Raw genomic sequence first — 15,266 nt, forward strand, 5'->3', positions numbered from 1 at the left:
TAAAAATGTTTTGTTTTGAGTGTCACTGCAAAACTTTATAAACTTAAACTGTTTACCTCTAAACGTCGTCTTCGACAGCGCGCCGCGTCTGTGAATCACGCAGCGGCTCGTCCGTCTCTGTTAAGGAAGGACAGGATTCACGACCGTGGGTTTTAGCCTACCTACTGTGTGTCATTATTTTGTCGAATATTTTTGTCTTATTTAATATTAGTTCACGCTGCACTTTTTACTAGGCTATTTAGCGCTAACGTTACGTCTCACGTTTTTAAACGCAAGAACGCGTTGATGTCTTCACGTGCTATATCGGAATTATCGTAAATACGAGTTCCTTTGTTCCCTCGTTCCTTATAAATTGGACATGAACGCCCTCTCAAGTCGTATTTCCTACCTTAAATAGTGCATATTTACAAATAATAATTTGAAGTGTACTGTAGCCTATTATACACAGCAAAAATAGCTTGTTTGTATTTGACCAAAATTCCAGAAGCGTGGTGAATGTTATGGTTCTCAGTGAGTGGAACATGTAATTTGGCTTTAATAATATTTTCCCAATCAATAGGCAAGAATAAACCTGGTGTCCTACATGGTTCCTCTTCTTTCAGACAACAAAGCACTTGAATGCAACAAGCTCATAATGACGACTTCAGAAGTGAGAAGTAGTACATTTCCGATAGCAAGTGAAGGCAGCATTAGTCCTAAATTCTAGGATGGAATAAAGGGCACAAAACTCCCATTACCGATAGAAGGATGTGTGATAGTGGATATTACATGAGCTCTCTGGCACTTCATTTCTGAGTAGCTGCTAAGGGTGGAGTTTATCATCCGAAGCTTGTGCATTTGTGGCTATGGTTGTATTGCAAGGTAAGTGCAGAGCACCACATACATACTGCAATCCAGATTAGATGTCTCTCCTAAATGTGAATTGATCTAATCTGGATTACAAAGGCTCATTCTGGAGAGAGCATGTAAAGTTCAAGCCATGATCCAGTTTCCCTCGCATGGCACAGTGTTGTTATAAACGGCTCTAACGTGACCTCTCTGAAAAGACCAAGATTAAATTTAATCCATTCGGCCGTTAGACTGAGAGTAAGATTGGTTATGGAGCAAATTCTGATCTTTAACATGTAATCTCTTCGCTCTGTGCTCTTCACTACACCACACTGTGTGGGAAAGCCTAGGTGGTGTCTTTTCCAGATGAATAACTCTTGAAAGCAAGCACCAGGGCATTCGTCAGCTTCCTGGCACTCAGACAGTGATAGATAAATGCAACCTTTAACTTCTGATGCCTCAGCAAGAGGAAGAGGAAAAAGAGGTAGGCACTTTTCTCTATTACCAAGAAAGAATAGGAGGGAACGAGATTGTGGATAAACAGTTAGAGAAAGGGAGAGAGAGGCAACTTTACTTTGATATGGAAACTATTTTTCCAGCCCTTCCTCCCTCCCATGCCTTGATCTGCCCTATTCTCTCTTCATCATCCTCTTATTTTCTTTTCTGCTTTTTTTTAATGTTTTTATTACAGTGCATTCAAATTCCAACCTTGAAGTTTCCTGGGATAGGAAAGTTCTCTTTAAAGGATGCTGCTTTTTCACCTGTCCAATGACTCACAGTAGGTCAGCTTACAGAAAGTGTGCAAACACACACACACACACACACACACACACACACACACACACACACACACACACACACACACACACACACACACACACACACAAATGTCAATGAATTAATCCAATGATATATAAAAAGAATAAAATAAAATAAAAACTGAGCTATCAGGAGAGATGAGCTATCACTTTTCTAAGCAATCACAGATACTAGAATATCATTGATGGCCTTTTAGGCCAGTAAGTAATCGCCTAGCAACAACTGAGCACCTTAGCAACACCATTTCAGCAGCCTGGCAACCACTCACAAGCCCCAAACATCATGTAGGCTATAGGTTTGTAGGGGCAAGCGCTACTTGCATTTTCTTCAGTAAATGTAAAAATCAAGTTTCTTACTCCCGTTTCCCTTGATAACTGAAATCCTTGAGTTCTATTCTGGTCTTAGTTAAATCTGTTACATGAGGCCTTGGAGGCGGTGGATAACCTTACGGGTTCACCATGTACCATTTATATCATTCTCATAGAACATTCTCTCTCGCCTCGCCGTTCTCAGGAATAGAAGGCGGAGGAATGGAAAAATCGACGCAGGCATAAAACATAAAACATCATTGCACTAGCTCAGAGATATTTTCTTACTCAGGAGTGTCATGCGCCTAGAGTGTTTTTTTGGGGGGACACGATCTACACTACCAGTCAAAAGTTTGGGCTTTTTAAAATTTGTTAAAATTTTTATTTATAATTTAAAGGAATTAAAACTTTTATCCAACAAGGACTTTTTAAATTGATTAAAAGTGTCTATAAAGACAATTAAATTTAAAAGTGTCTGTAAAGACAATTAAATTTAATGTAAGATATTTCAACTTCAAATTAATGCTAATCTTTTGAACTTTCCATTCAATTCAATAAAAAAAAAAAAAAGTTTACACAAAAAACTGTTTTCAACATTTATAATAATAAGAAATGTTTCTTGAGCATCAAATCATCATATTAGACTGATTTCTGAAGGATCATGTGAAGAAGACTGGAGTAATGATGCTGAAAATTCAGCTTTGATCACAGGAATAAATGACATTTTAAAACATTAAAATAGAAAACGGTTATTTTAAATTGTAATAATATTTCACAATTTTACAGTTTTTGATTTACTGTGTTTTTGATTAAATAAATGCAGCCTTGGTGAGCATAAGAGACTTCTTTCAAAAACAATAAAATAATCTTACCGAAAATCGACCCAAAACTTTTGAAACTGATCAACTTCTTTTCCGTAAGACATGACCAAATAATTTTTTTAAGACATCAGTTTGTTATTTAAGTGTGAAAGGTGTTAGTTTGGTGGTACACTTTTTATATAGTGTGTAAGGGGACCCATGTTTAAATTATGACCACAAATATATATATTTAAAAATAAATAAGAATTAATAAATAAATAAAAACTAAATTATTATTTTTATCATCAAGTTAAAAAAATTGCCAGTTGCCTTAATATCCCCCTTGGCTTAGTAACTGAAAGGACATGTTTGAATGTGCTGTCTGTACTAATCTCTTCTGTCTGTACTAATAGCAGTCGGACTGTGTGCTAAGTGTGTGCGTTTGAAGCTGCCTGTGAAGCGCTGCTCCTCTGGCTTACTCGCACTATTAAGCCCAGAAGGTAGAAGCCACATGAATAACCATGAATACTGCACACTGAAGCCAAGCTTTCCCCTTTCACTCACTCTGTCCGCAAGCTCCGCCTGTGCTGCCCTTTGTGAGTGTTTGTGTGTTCAGATTGGGTACCAGCTCTCTTTCTCTGTCTCTCTTTGCCTCCCCCTTCTCCTCCTCCTCTTCCCTCGGTCGCTCAGCGATTCAGGGAGAATGTGAGTAAAGCAAAAAAAGGCAGGCGTGTTTTAACAGATGGCTCTTGCTGTCCCGATTCAGCCAGCTCACTGCCTCTGGTACAGCTTGAACGGAGAGAGATAGAGAGAGAAAGAGAAAGAGTGCGCGCGCAAGGTAGTTCAGGAAATTGAAACCGCTTCTTTTACTTTTCTTTTTTTCACTCGTCTCTTTTAAAACTTTCCTCCCAGCCTCTCTCGCTCTCACTTCTGTGTTGACAGACACTTGAAAGTTTGACAAACTTTTCAGCAATGCAGTGACCACAGTGCAACAGGCTGCAGGAAGACAGATTTCAGGACAGAAGAGTCCCCCCCCCCCCTTCTAAATCCCTCCCAAGCCAGTCCGGCTTGCTGTTTTGGGGTCTCCGCCGCAGGACAGAAGGGGACAAACTGCCACCTGCCTCCCCTGCAGCTGTGTGTGAGGTAGGCTTCTCTGACATGCCCTATTTTCCCTCTCTCTCTCTCTCTCTCTCTCTCTCACTCTCTCTCTCTTTGCTCAACTGATGTAACCGCACACTGGGAGTTCTAGCGCGGCGATCTGACGTTCCACAGTTGCGATTACAGGTTTCCCTCCCTCTTTCCCTCTCTGTTCGCCCTTCACTTTTGCACTCTTAAAGGAGCAGTTTGCATGTTGCCTAGGCTTGTGTTACTGGGCATACAGTGCATGTGTCATTTTTCTATGTGGGCGCACATGGGTGTTGTTGTTGTTATTAGTTCACTGACAGACTGATTGACTGACTGGAGTGTTACTGAAAGAAAGGGAGGGTCAGAGTTACACCCTGTTCCCTCGACAGTCACGCTCGTGTGTCAAACAGAGGAAACCTGCTGATGATAGGGTTGAGACATCCTGAGATCTCCAAAAGCTTCCATGCTCCTTTACGCTTTATATGTCATCTCAGATATTGAAAACACTCTTAACTATATACTGCACAAAATAACTCATTTGAGTCAAAGGTTTGGACACAGATTTTTAGATTAATAGTAAAGTCATCAAAAATTGTGAAATAATACAAATGAAAGGAAGGAAATGATGTGGTGACCAAAAATGTTAAAATAAATTGTATGTTTGAGCTTCTTGAAAGCCCCACCTTTGGTCTAAATTCTGACTCTGCGCACTCCGGACATCCTCTCAACCAACTTCATGAGGTGCATCTTGGGATGCATGCTGGGCACTTATTGGCTAATCACTATCCACTCCAACTTGCCAATTCATTTTTTTGTTTTAAATTACAATCATTTCAAGAGTGTCCAGACTTTTTGATTGGTAGTGTGTTTTAATGATTAAAAAAATAAAATAATTAAATACCATTTAATAACTTAGTTGCAAAAGTGTATATTTTACCATAGCTGCGTTTCCATCTCAATTACCCAGAACAATTTGTCCCAGGATTGTTTTTTTCCTCCAGACCTGTTGCTGTCTGTGTTTCCATCGTTATTTAAAGTACCGTGAAGATTAGGCAAATTAGTCAGATGACATAGCACTGCGTGCGACTTTCCAGTTCCCGCTAGATTTCGTCCTCTGCATATAAGCTTAATAAAGCCTGAACCGCGTCTTCGGTCCATCAGTCTTTTAAAAAAAAAAAAACTTTTAAAAATGGTGGTTGAATAAAATGCTGCGTGGAGTCAACCAATCAGCATGTTCAGCACCCAAGTCCCTCCCCCGAAAGTTCCTGAACTTTGAAAAAGTACTACCTCGTGAGCAGGGACTTTCTGAGGGGGAATTTTTTACACAGAACTTCATTTGGATCCTGGTTCCTGTGGTGGAAACACCGACTACCACCCCAAAGTTCCTAGTTCCTGGGGAAACTTCCTGTGGTGGAAACACCGACTACCACCCCAAAGTTCCTAGTTCCTGGGGAAACTTCCTGTGGTGGAAACGTGGCTTATATGTTATTAAATGTTGTAATTAACAGCCAGTCAGTATCTACACCGATTTAGTCTCACAATTCGTAAAATAAATAAATAAATTTGGGCCAGATTTACTACCAGCTTCTTTTGGAGTTAAAAAAATGCTTTCAGGATTTACTAAAGACATGCAGTGAAAAAATGTATGTGAGTAGATTATTTAAATTAATCACGCAAAGTGATTTACCAAGGTTTGCGCTCGTCAATGTACTGGTATTTGTGCCATTATTTAACGCCCCCCAAAAAGCATATCTTATAAACCATTTTGTTTCTGTGTTGCTAGTAGATCACCCCACAACTGATTATCAGCGGCTTTGCTTGTTTGCGACCCTACGCTAATTTGCGCTGCTCTTGGTAGATTGTGTTGGTCATTATGGAAATGACCTGGCTGTGTCTGTGTTCTTTAATTTGCACGTCGTCAGTAGATCATGCACAGAACTTGTGTTCTAGTGTTTTAGTCATTGTGATTTTTAACTGTACATTATTGTAATTTAAAGCTGCAGTCCATAGTTTTTCCTCTTTGTCGCCATCTCTGTTCGAAATCTGCAATTACAGTTATTCGCAGAATTGTCAATTTTACGTGGGTTGTGCCTCGGTACGGCACAGCGCGGATGAATCTAATGTTTTGAGGAGAATGTGCGGCCGTCAGTCACCGAGCCGGTGTGGATCCTGGCATTCGCAATCACAGATTCTACTTTTTGGAAGTATGACCAGCATAAGAATTTTCACTGGAAAATGTCATCCGAATAAGTAACATCCACTTTTGTTCTGACCAACTAAGGGAAAAAAAGCATTGCAGTAAAACGCGCTTATTAAATCTAACAATCGCTTATTATATCACGTCAAACCATGCAAATTATACTTTGTTCTCAAATTGTTAATGTTAACAACATCAGCATTGTGTGACTACATTTAATGCCCTTCCGATATTTATCCTTGTTTTCGCACAGGCCCGGTTGCAGTCTCTTTTTTTCTGTAGCCAGTCCGAAGTCCGAATGCAGTCTTTTGCGTTTTACAGCGGGTGAATCTCCTGTTGTCACTGGTGATTGTCGTTTGAACCTTTCTGGATCCGCCATCAAATTGATAAGTTTAATTATATCAAGTGCTGTGAGAAAAGGCTATAAATCTCCACCTCCAACATCCTCACACGCAATATAGCCGACTAGCCGAGACTCCTTCTTTATGTGTACAGATGTGACATTATGACGCAATATAGCCGACTAGCCGAAACTCCTCCTTTATGTGTACGGATGTGACGTAATGACGCAAAGAATGCTCGAAATTCCCTCGGAAATCCACCAGTACCACTGGAATTAAAAACATTATTACAAGCTTACCGCTTTGAATCGAGCTAAAGCAAGCAGATAGTTTTGAACACTGGCTTGTGGCTTTACTTCCTTAAAAATTTATTTCGGATAATTTTAACCCAAAAAAGTTACGGACTGCAGCTTTATTTATTTATGAGATTTTCATCAACTCATGAACACTCTCTGTGGTAAACCCTTCATTTGACTGAATCAAAGCAATAATTTATGAGTTTGAGACTGATATGCTAGACTTTCTGACAATTTCTAAACTTTTTTAAGAAGTATCATTCGTTCAAGAATTGGACTATACTTGTAGTGATTTATATTTGTTGTTGCATGCAACCACATATTTGTCTTTTCATTATTTCACCTAGTCTTTCTCATGAAATTCAATTCCGATGGCAAACTCTCAACTCAGCTAAATATTTTTTTATGTGGTTCTGGACTTAAATAGCTCGGCAGAATAAGCTGCATATCTTATTTTATGCTATGATAAGGACTACTTTCGATGATATCTTGCTAACAAGACTTGCTGAGCCAACAAAACCCCCTCTTTCACTTCTTTTTTCAAAGGAAGAGGAAGTGACTAAGGAAGCAGCGCCACCGCTAAACTAAACCATCGTCTAATTTAGCTGTCGACTGATGATTTCAGTTTCTAATGAATGTACAAGCATGGTCGTTGAAGATTAGCGTCCGCTTACAAGCGGTCTTTGATAAGTGTGTGTGTGTAGCAGCAGCAGTCTGAGAGGTGGTGTCTGTGTCTTTACTTTGGCTCTGTGTTTTTTGAGTGCTGTGTTGATTTTGGGACTCTGACCGTGGTTCGCCTTCCATGGCCTAGCCAATATTTACACTGATTGCTTACATTTGGTTAGTAAATTCCCACGATTTTGACAGGTGGCAAAGCAGGACCGGCGGATTGGACTCTTGCTTGAGTTCTCTCTCTCTTTCATTGTCTCTCTTGCGTTATCTCTCCTTTTCTGCTCTATTTCTCCTCTCCTCCTGCTGTTAACCTCCATGGAGGGAGGTGCTAGGACCGAAAGGAAGTTACTGCACTCAGTCAAGGCTGATGTTGAGGCCAGTGACAGTGGAAAATAACTGTTTCATAGGTGATTGGCTCTGATGCCCAACAACCTTTCTGCCTTTCTCTTTATAGCAGCAGATTTTAAAGGCAGATGTTCGACTTCCGTTGAATGTGTTTGGGCCTAGAGCGGAAGGTTTTGTTTTATGAACTTCAGCTAATTACTCAAACTAATAACAAGGAACCAAGGTAAGATGATTCAAATTGTGGGAGTGTGTGAAGGTGATGTGTTTTTCTCTTGAAGTTTAGAGTCTGAATGAAAGGAATAGAATAAAGTGGAATAAGACTGGACAACTGGGCCTATAAACGTTGCTCTTTGTTTTTATATGAAGAAAGGTGTATAGCATCATAATTTGGCTGTTTTGGAAGTCAGAAAGTATTCAAAAGGCATTGTTCAGATTTTTATGGCGTATGGACTTTTAGTTGTTTAAAAAAAACAAAAAACAAAAACTCATGAAATCTAATTGTCAAACTGCATTCAGAAGTGGTGTGAAATCTTGATTACAATAATTTTTTCTTTAAATGTTTATTCAATCAAAGCAGTCCGATCAAATTCTAGGTATTTGTCATTTGGATGCAAAAGTTTGGGGTCAGTAAGAAAAAAAAAAAAATTTATACTTTTATTCAGTAAGGATGTAGATCTGCACAATTCTGGATAAACTGAGAATCACAATTCTTTTTGTTTAAAATTGAAACAAAACAGATTGCTAATGAATGTATACGCATGAGTTTTCTGACAGATTTCTGACCTTTGCCACTGCTTTGTTGTTGTATTAAGGTCATTCCCATAATTGACCTCTGACCTTTCTAGTGTCGTGAGACACTGTGTGACATATTGACAACGTCTTTTTATCCATAGAAGAGTTTGTGAATCCTCACAGAATCTTCTGTAGGCTGTTTATTGAATGTTTCTTCTTTTATGAATCATTTATTTTCCTCATTCTGGTTTCAGAAAGACATAATCACTTCCCTGTCTTTTCTCTCTTCTGATTTGGCTCATGGTCTTACCTGTCTGACTGTTTTCTGTTTTTGACCACACACTTTCTAGTAATGTGCTGTTGAGAATCCTGTTCAGCAAGTGTTTGCTCTGCCTGGGCTGAATTCCTCTGCTGCTGTAAATGGGGCACTGTGTCTAATTGCTCTCACACACACACTTACTGTAAAAAGACCACTGACACCATCACACGCACATTTGTGAGTGCATGTGTGTGTGTTTGTGAGTCTATTTATTTATTTAGCCCTTGACACATTCACCTTTGGCTCTTCTGTAAAGTTGCTTTGAAACATTATGTATTTTGAAAAGTATTATACAAATAAACATAAAAATATATGTTGCTTAAATGAAAAATACAACATTCGCTTTTAGGTCAATGCACAAGATGACAAAGTCCAAAAAATGTTTTAAAACGTGCCACATTCTTACAAATATATTTTTTGTATTCATGTTATTTTCAAACGGATTTAAAAAGATTTTTGTACCATTTTTTACAAGTTTTTTTATTCTTTTTGGCAAAAAACAAACAAAAAAACTACGTATTGCATATGCATTTGTAGGAGTTTCCCTGTCAGACCTAACTTTATGGAAAGTGAGAGTTTAAAGGAATCATGCAACGTGATTTACTAAGTTTAGGTATTTGCTCCATTATTTACCACCCAAAAAAGCATGTCTTAACCAATTTTGTGCCCCACAACTTTCCACTCCCTTTGGTGCTTTTATTAGATTGTGACAGTATCTTATGGACTTGATACTGATGGACATGACAAATGATAACTTCACACTCATTTGAAAGTGACCTATAACATCCTATGACATGAAATTCATCTCAATTTAAATTATCTCATGGATGTGTGTCACACTCTCACACCACATGGACTTGTTATGTTTTGTCAACACCTGCCTTCATCACTCATTTGATGTCACGGTGTAACGCCGGGTGAGAATCCATCTGCAGCTTTATTTTGGTCAGAGTCAAACAATTCCCGGGGCAATACACAGCAGGGGCAATGGAGAAGGCAAATACAGAATCGTAAACAGGGACAGGCTTAGGTCGAGGCAGGCAGCAAACATACACAGTTCAAAAGGACAGGCAAGAGGTCTGGGCAGGCGGCTGACATAGACAGGCAATGATCGAGAATCAGGGCAGCAGAGAATCAAACAACTGGAAACAGTCCAAGATCAAACACAGAATAACAGTCCATAGTAGAAACGCTCAGAATTGGCTAATCAAATCAAGACTTTGCAATGGTGGTGTGTGTGGTGTGCTTAAATAGTGTGTGTGTGTGCGCAATCAGTCCCAGGTCTGAGGGCCTATCAGAATTGTAGTCTGAAAAGCAACGGTCAATATTCTGGTGATCCGGATGAAGCGGAGAGGAAGCCTCACCTGTAACACACAGACACTAATCACACTCATCAGTCACCATCATTAACACCTGTATATATGTTCAGTTCTGTTTCAGGTCAGTGTCCGGTATTGTCTATGTTAAGTGTATGTGTGTTGCTCTCCGTTTGCCATTCTGTTGGAACTATTGTAAATAAACCTTTGTCCTTAATCGTATCCGTCTCCCTCATCTGTCTGCCAGCAACCACCCGTGACAATGTGGCTGTTGTAGTTCATGGTCATAGTGGGCCCGTCGTCGCTGCTTGCAGTTAAATTATTTTCATTGTATACACAACAACTATCATTATTTTCCAAAAAATTGTTCAACTATCTTTTCAAAAGAACATTTAATCATTGCTGTAATTTCCTGTTTTATATTTGTTTTGACATTAAAACTAAAATGGTTTTCTGCATGTTGGATATACACCACACTGACTTTAATTCGTCTGGCAAAAGTTTTTCAATTCTAATGAATATTTTAAAACACCACATCTTCCTCTTTTTTCTTCTCAAGAATTCCAAAGACACTTTTTCTTCTTTACGATCTCATGATGGTTAAACCACTTTGACATTGTGCCTCAGAGAAAATATAATTTGTAGTGTTTGGATAAATATGTGACACACCAAAGTCAGCGGTTAAACTTCTGCAACAGGAATCCCTTAATAACATGTTTGTGCGGTGTAGATTTACAATGTACGTGTGCAGACCTGCATATGTGAACCATTTCAGGGGGTTTCTGCAAAGATTCGTGAATAATCTAACATATAATGTCTCCTAAGTGTTTCATAGCTAAAAGTAAGCAAAGCATAGCTGTGTACTGTAACACACTCATGTGCTCAGGGCACACCTCAGCAGTGAACACTAACGGCAAAAACATCTTAAATATTTTAAAAGGGAAGACACACAATCACACTGACGCAAATGGACTTCAATAGGGCTTGCAGGTCATTTGAGGAGAAGAATGAAGAAAACATGAAGTGCTCCACCAAAAAAACACTACAGATATAAAGATAGAGAGAACAGTTTTTGTGTGTTTTATTAAGGAGGGCTATAATATCTGGATTAAGTGATCTGTTAGCATTCTCATTCATCTAAATTTTCTGTTGATTTGTCTGGTTCATGACACACCACAAGTGCACAGTGTGAAATCTGCTCTCTTTGCTCATGGGCAATCAGTTCCAGGTAAACATTTTTTAGCCAGTTACTTGAACAGTCATTGTGCAATCAAGTGCCTGTGCGTAGGCCTTATAGAACGTTTAGCAAATGTTTTATTATTACACAGCAGTTCATGAAATGAAGGTGAAAGTGTGTTTGCAAGTGTTTTACGCAGTTATGCATTCAACAACATTGCTTATTTAACACACCTTCATTTTCTTTTAAAAACACACTTAGAATATTGTTATATTCTGACCACTCCTGACCCCTAGAGTGATGTATGTATTGCTATACAAAAGATTTCTTCACATTATGTTACTTTACAACTCTTTTTATTGAAAGTTGAAAGTAGTGATGCACCGATCATGATTTTTCATGACTGATTCTGATTTATTTATTTATTTTTACAAGCAAATTGGCAGGTTCCAGTACCGGTTGCAGATTTTTTTCTTTAAGCAAATTTAGTTTTGTTTATTTGCTCAATAACAGACCAAACTGGCCTTAATCAAAAAATAAATATATATTCAAAAAGTCATTTGAATTTAGAGGCAACCACTGCATTTTCATCATGATCCACACAAAGATGCTAGCATTAGCAATTTTATTTTATTTTAATGTGATTGTAATAATTTCAGATTTAAAGCAAAAACAGAATGGTCTGACTTTAGATTTGGATAGATGGACTGAATGAAAATGCCAATTCATTCTCTGACAGTAGGTGGCGCTTATAGGACAGCAGCGGATTCTTTGGGTATCGCTGTACACAAAGCAGCGCTGTGCTTATAAACACTACTTTATACAGGAAGTGAGAGGAAAAGAAAATGCCATTGAAACTTTTGTGAAGACAGTCAGTTCCCTTCAGAGATACATTCATATACACCCCCAATTCAATATTTATATTTTTCTTCCTATATTTCGAGCATCATGTGAGCTGGCTGTGCCTGGTACAGTAGTTGCTCTGCTGGCACGTCTCTGTTCCCTTCTCTGCGTCTGTCTTCAGCGTGTCCAGTCTCTGGCCTGTGTTAATGTCTTGTATACAGACTTCGTAATATTTCCACACAATTGACATTTTGGGAAATGATTGCAAGTCCAAAATAGAGGCAAATCAGGCAAAATAAAACTAACATCTGATTTATGGCCGGTTGACCCGTGCAGCTCAAGTATTGTGTTTTGTTACTTTTGACCTTTTTGTCTGTCCCCGCACATGCATGAGTGTACATGTCTAAGAGACTACGTTATGAAAGAGAGGATTTTAATTCAGCAGTTTTGGTGTGTCAAATGTTTAGGCAAATGAATTCAACTGAAAAGTAAAAAAAAAAAAAAAAATTACTGAAAACTGAAACTTTAAAAAAAAGTAACTCAAATTTATCAAGTAATGTGTAACTTTACTAAAAGTAATCCGATAATGCGTTATCTCCAACACTGGCAATAACGATAAAGAACCGTACAAGACATTGCAGGAAAATGTAGCTTAATAATTCAAGACAATATGGATTTACATAAAGAAACATGCCAATATAACATATCTTATATATAGAACCACAAAGATGCAACCCTTCAGGCAAGTGACGTTCCACACCAGGAAACACTCACGATTACCCTATTAATACATGGAGCGGTACAGCTTACTACCAGCTCTTGGGGTCGTCCAGGCAGAACAGACCAGGCTTGACCCAGGATTTCAACTTCCGAAACTTCCAAGTTTTAGGAAATAGGGGTTTTATTAGTCTTTGTTTGGTATACACAAAGTGCAGAGGTGAGGGCTGATGCCCTCTTTTCTCTTTCCTCCTCCAGTCTTGTTCTGGAATTGAAGTGCACAGCAGGTAGCTGGAACTCAGCATTCAAGAGCTCTTCACCCGTTACACTCTATTTGCTCAACAGCAGGAGTGTGTGGGGGTGTGTGCGTGTCTGTACTGGGACGTGTGCGTGTGTGTACATACCATATTTCCTGGAAGCTTGTGTGTGTTTGTTTCAATACACTAGTCATATCGTGATGATGACAAGGTGCTGTCCCTAGTTTGTGTAGAGGAAATTAATTGATGTATTGAGAAGTACAGTTTTGTCTCCGTTAAGTTTTTATGTCAAAAATAATTATTGTTTTATATTATAATTATAATAATAATAATAAATGTTTCATTCATTAACTGTCATTTTTGTCATTTTTACCTTGATGATATATCTAAAAAGATAGCTAACATAGCTTTTTACCCTTTAACTGGTTCTTATTGATTTGATTAATTCATGTCTACACCACACCTTCCAACAAAATCTAAATTTAATTTGAATAATGCTCAATTAAATCTATTGAGGTGTTTGCATGGGTTTTCAGTCTGATTGAGCCATCAGTTCGATTACTAATGAATTTTTTGGTTGCATGTAAACGTAGCTACAGTATTTGACATGGTAAATTCTTGGTAACAAGTAATTGCATTGCATTTTGTTAGATAGGGGGTATCAGTGGTTGTTTGAAGATTCTTGATGTTACATTTTAAGCTCTTTAGATTACCGTATTCATTTGAGTTGTTTAAAACACCACATAGATGGTTTTCTAAAGAACTGGAGAATAATAAGTTCTTTGTTGAAACTAAAAAAGTTCTCCAATGACATCATACTGGTAAAGCCCTTTTGGTCCTAATTTGGAACATTTATTTGTAAGTGTGTGTTTGAATTCTGTGTCTTTCTCTGTTTCTTTAGTGCTCTCTTTGAACAGCAGCATGGTTGTCATTAGCAGGTCAACATAAATGTTTTCAGAATGGAACATCAGTCAGGGCTTGGCTTAATTCACACACGTACACACACACACACACACACACACACACACACACACACACACACACGCACACACACGAGCTCATACAGAAGGTCTGTTCCTTGTTTGTTGAAATATTCCATGCTTACCACAGGTACGCAGGTATATGAAGTTATCCAGTGCTTCGCACACACACACACACACACACACACACACACTCCGGCCATGTGGAAAGCTCAGTTGGGCTCAGGGCTATTGGGTGCTTCCTCTTCATTTGCATTTCTTATAGTTTCCACTGGATTGTCCTTTGCTGAGTCAGTAGCTTTTTCGTTATGTATGCATACTTGCATATAGCAAGTGCTTGTCTTTGCATGTGTATTTCGGTACGTGGCTCAGTCTGGCAGTGAGAGAACACTTTTGACTTAAGAGAAGAGCAGGAAACACACATGGGGGACATAGAGGTTAAGTCCCAAGTTAGTACGCAGGTTATTAGGGCAAAATAAACCCAGAGAGACCAGATCGATCTTCTGTCATAAGACAGTATTTTTTAAGTAAAAAAATAATTATTTCATAATTTGGTTTTGTTTTGTTACAAATACAGTTTACTTGTACTACTCGTCTCATGAAGCATTGTGTAAAAGTGCACATTTACTGCTGCTCTGCGAATTATCGCTTACAAAATCCATTCATTTCAATTGGAATCCATCTGGCATTTCATGTATGGGCGAAAGATTTTCTCATGCTGATTCTGCAATGGGTTCAGTTTGGTCATGCGGATTCGCTTTGTTGAGCTACAGAAAGCTGCTTGGTTTGAAAGTGATTCGCTACATTATTGACAGTAGACAGTGGACCTTTTTGTGAGCGCAATTTTGCTGAAATGTGACTGCAACTTAATGAAATGGGAAAAGTGACAATATACAATATAAAGTTTAATATAGCATAGAACATAGCAATATATTTGAAGTTTGAATCAGAATTCGCTATTACAATGCGAATTCTAATTGGCATAACTTTTTTCAGCATTGTTTTTGAAAAAAATTACTTTTTATCAATTATACAGTGTCATTAGACAGAAATTTTTGCATAATGCCGCAGTTGTCCAATCACAATCAAAAGCAAAAATAGTGATAACATAGTCAAATGCTTCAACAAAAGCCATTCTTTATCATGTCAAAACATCTTTGAATATTTAATCTTGAGAGATTCAAGCTTTCTCTC

The 15,266-nt window shown here is 38.3% G+C and overlaps 1 protein-coding gene across 7 annotated transcripts in view; it reads left to right on the forward strand.

The window, feature by feature from the left end:
- Nucleotides 1-3,440: 3,440 nt before the first annotated feature.
- sulf2b (sulfatase 2b) overlaps nt 3,441-15,266 on the forward strand; it is a 141,155-nt gene continuing 129,329 nt past the window's right edge. For 2 of the 7 annotated variants that reach the window (XM_082145038.1, XM_082145037.1), the window contains exon 1: nt 3,443-3,898. The gene's annotated coding sequence lies outside the window, so the exon portion shown is untranslated. Of the gene's footprint in view, nt 3,899-7,802; nt 7,955-15,266 lie in introns of those variants that run through there. The other 5 variants (XM_082145036.1, XM_082145040.1, XM_082145035.1 and 2 more) reach the window with 4 other exon arrangements.

The sequence above is a fragment of the Leuciscus leuciscus genome (assembly GCF_965113295.1).
Source record: "Leuciscus leuciscus genome assembly, chromosome: 18".
Lineage (NCBI taxonomy): Eukaryota > Metazoa > Chordata > Actinopteri > Cypriniformes > Leuciscidae > Leuciscus > Leuciscus leuciscus.